The 3,999-nt window shown below is 42.7% G+C and overlaps 1 pseudogene; it reads right to left on the bottom strand.

Annotated features, from left to right (window-relative positions):
* Nucleotides 1-737: 737 nt before the first annotated feature.
* On the bottom strand, nucleotides 738-1,209 carry LOC102021251 (annotated as a pseudogene).
* Between the last annotated feature and the right edge of the window lie 2,790 nt (nucleotides 1,210-3,999).

Raw genomic sequence — 3,999 nt, 5'->3', positions numbered from 1 at the left:
TAGCTTTGAGATTCATTTATGTTGTATATCTTAAGACTTCATTCCTTGAAATCAACTTTTTAATTAAGATATAATTTACATGCAATAAAATTCACCATTTATATATTTAGTTTGGTGTTAGGGATAAAATCCAGGACCTCATGCATGTTAAGCACATTCTCTACCCCCAGCCCCAAATTTCACTATTTTAAAGTGTACCAGGCGTGGTGGTACATGCTTGTAATCCCAGAACTCAGGAAGCTGAGGCAAGAGGATCACTGTGAGTTTGAGGCCAGCCTGGGTTGCATAGCGGGACCCTGTCTCAAAAAAAAAAAAAAAAAAAAAAAGAGGCTGAAGTCTGAGCTCAAGGTTTTTTCAGCTTTTTTTTTAAGCTTCCTGAGTGCTGGGACTACAGGCTTGCATCACCACACCTGGCTCCAGTTTATGTTTAACTTCTTGAGGAACTGACAAATTGTTTTCCATAGTAGCTGCACTATTTAACATCACTCCAAGTAATATATGGGTGTTACACTATCTCTAAATCCTTATCAACATTTATCTTTTTATATGGAGAAAAAAATGTGTATTTATTTTTTGTCTTTTTTTTTTTTTGGTCTCACATAGGGTCTCACTATGCAGTTCAGGCTGGCCTTCAGCTCACTTTGTAGCCCAGGCTGGCCTCGAACTCACAAAGATCCTCCTACCTCAGCCTCCCGAGTGCTGGAAAAAATGTATATTTGGAATTAGCCAGCTGGACTCAGTTAGATGATCCCAATTTTGTTGGCAATGTCCAAAGCATCATAATCAGAAGCCAGTCGAACATATGCCTTCTTCTCTCCATCAGGCCTGATTAGGGTATTGACCTTGGCCACGTCAGTGTCATAGAGCTTCTTCACAGCTTGTTTGATCTGGTGCTTATTGGCCTTGACATCCACAATGAACACGAGGGTGTTGCTGTCCTCTATCTTTTTCACGGCTGACCCTGTGGTCAGGGGGAACTTGATGATGGCAGAGTGGTCAAGCTTGTTTCCTCTGAGGGTATTTGGGCTATCTCCAGAGCTGCAGTGTCTTGGGACGGCGGAAGGTGGGTGACGCTCGGATCTTCTTTTTGCAGCTGTGGGTGCCTTTCAGCACGACCTTCTTGGCCTTCAAAGCTTTTGCTTTGGCTTCAGCTTTGGGAGGGGCAGGAGCTTCCTTCTTTGCCTTTGGTACCATCTTGGTAAAAAGGGCCTCAACATTTATTAATATCTACCTTATTTGTTGTGCTCATCCTAGTAGGTATGAAGTGGGATCTTGTAATGTTTATTTGCATTTTTCCTGATGGCTGTGTGTTTATTGGTCATTTAAATATCTTTTTAGAGGATTATCTATTCAAGTCCTTTGCCCATTTTTAAATTGCATGGTTCATCTTTCTGTTGTTGATTTGCTAAAGTTCTTATATATTGAGTACAAGATTTGCAAAGTTTTCCTTCCATCCAGTAGGTTATCTTTTCTAGATAGTGTGCTTTGAAACACAGAATCTATTTTTTTGTTGCTTTTTTGTTTGTCTTTTTGAGACAGGGTCTCGCTATGCAGTTCAGGCTGGCCTTGAGCTCACTTTGTAGCCCAGGCTGGTCTCGAACTCACAACAATCCTCCTGCCTCAGACTCCTGAGTGCTGGGAGTACAGGCATGTGCCACCGCTGGCCTTTTTTTGTTGCTTTTTTGTTATGAGACAATGTTATACTATGTAGTTCAGGCTAGCTTTGAACTCATGATTGTCTTGGTTACTTTTCTCTGGTTGCTAAGACAAAAATACCTGACACCCAAAATGAAGGAAGGAAAGGTTTATTTAGCTCACAGTCTGTGGAGGTTTCAGTCCATACTCAGCTGGCTCCAAGGCAGGGTGGCACATGGCAGAGGGCAACAGTTCATGGCCATGGAAAACAGCAAAAGCCACAGGAACAAAAGAGAGGAGCAGGGGCAAGCAGACTTTTTCCCTCCCTTACATTGTATGCAAACTACCTGGCCCAGGGCAGGCATAGTGCTCACATCCTTAATTCTAGCATTGGACCATGAATCAATCATTAACTCTAGAAGCCTGCCCCATGACTGCATGAGGCTTATTGAGGAGGGGACATCCAGACACAAACCATAACAAGGATCCTCCTGCAAGTTCTGTGCCTGGCAAATGTTTTCATTTTGATGAATTTCAGCTTGTCTTTTTTCTTTTCCAGCTTGTGCTTTAGGGTCCATATCCAAGAAACTGTTGCCTATTCCAAGATCACAAAGATGTTTTCATATAAAAGCTTTACAGTTTCAGTCAGGCATGGTGGTGGACACCTGTAATCCCAGTATTTACAGGCTGAGGCAGGAGGATTGCCATGAGTTTGAGGCCATCCTGGGCTACATAATGAGTTCAAGGCCAGCCTGGACTACATAGTGAGACCCTGTCTCTAAAAAGAAAAGAAAAAAAAAGACAGTTTCAGCTTGTACATTTAGATATTTCGTTCATTTTGAGTTATTTTTGTATGTGGTGTGAGTTAGGGCATCCAAATCTGTTCCTTGGCATTTGGATTTTGAATTTTCCTAATATTATTTATTGATTTTTTTTTTTTTTTTTGTCTTTTTGAGACAGGTTCTTGCCATGCACTTCAGGCTGGCCTTGAGCTCACTTTGTAGCCTAGGCTGGCCTTGCACTCACAACAATCCTCCTGCCTCAGCCTCCTCAGTGCTGGGATTATAGGTGTGCACCACCATGCCTGGCTTGGTTTTTTTTTTTTTTTTTTTTGAGACAGGACCTCACTGTGTAGTTCAGGCTGGCTGAACTACAGAGTAGGAACTCATTATGACCTCCACACCTTGAGCTCACGATGTAACCCAAGCTGTCCTTGAACTCCCAGTGATCCTCTTGCCTCAGCCTCCGGAGTCCTGGGACCACAGGTATGTGCCACCATGCCCTGGCTCACACCATTTATTGAAAAGACTTTTCCATTGAATTGTGTTGGTACTTGTGGTGGTGAGGGTGAAGTTCAAATTTGAATAGCTTTGGCATCTACCCCTGGGAGCAGTGGAGCACAAGTCTAGGTGGGTGTGGGCGGGTCATGGAGGTGTGGCCTTGGGGTCTGTGTGGTCCTTCTCCTATCCTCTCTGGGACTCTTCTGCTCTGCTTCCCAGGCTCTGGGAACTAAGCAGCTTTGTTCTGCCACGGCCTTTCCCATGGTGTCTTTGCCTTGGGGTCAGCGTATTAAGGACTGAAAATGTGAGCGAATGAACCCTCTGCTCCTTTAAATTGTGGGTGTTGGGTATTGTATCTCAGGGACCGGAGAGCTGCCTAATACAGCACCCTTGACCAAGACAAACAAGCCTTAGAAATCTGGAGGTGGTGACTCTCAGTTCCATTCCATCAATCTAATCATTCTTTCCTTCTGCTTCCCTCCCTTAGTTTGTGCTTCCTTTTCCAGTATCTAAGGTTAAACTGAGATCTCCCTTCTCACATAAGTACTTACGGTACCGGCTCAGAGTTATAGCTGCTATATTCACCTTCATTTATCTCAGAGTATTTTCAAGTTTCCTTTGTGATTTCTTCTTTGACTCCTAGCTATTTAACACTGTTGTTTAATTCGACATATTTGGGAATCTCTCAAATTTCTTTTTGTTAGTAATTCATTCCAAATTTCATTTCTTGTGGTTAAAGAGCATATTTTTTTTTTAATTTTTATTTTATTTTTGTCTTTTTGAGACAGGGTCTCGCTATACAGTTCAGGCCGGCCTTGGACTCACTTTGTAGCCCAGGCTGGCCTTGAACTCACAATGATGATCCTCCCGCCTCAGCCTTCCAAGTGCTAGGATTACAGGCGTGTGTGCCACCACGCCCAGCTAAAGAGCATATTTTATATGATTTTAATCCTTTTATATTTATTGAGGCTAGTTCTGAGCCTAGCATATGGTCTATCCTGCAGAATGTCCATGTGCTCATTATATAATGTGTGTCTGCTGTTTGGTGAGAACTGTATAGATGTCTTTTTTCCCTTTTTTTTTT

This window comes from Chinchilla lanigera, unplaced genomic scaffold (assembly GCF_000276665.1).
Source record: "Chinchilla lanigera isolate Chin_1 unplaced genomic scaffold, ChiLan1.0 scaffold00092, whole genome shotgun sequence".
In the NCBI taxonomy this organism is placed as follows: domain Eukaryota; kingdom Metazoa; phylum Chordata; class Mammalia; order Rodentia; family Chinchillidae; genus Chinchilla; species Chinchilla lanigera.
Note: the sequence above shows the minus strand (reverse complement) of the source record. Positions and strands in the feature narration are given on the sequence as shown.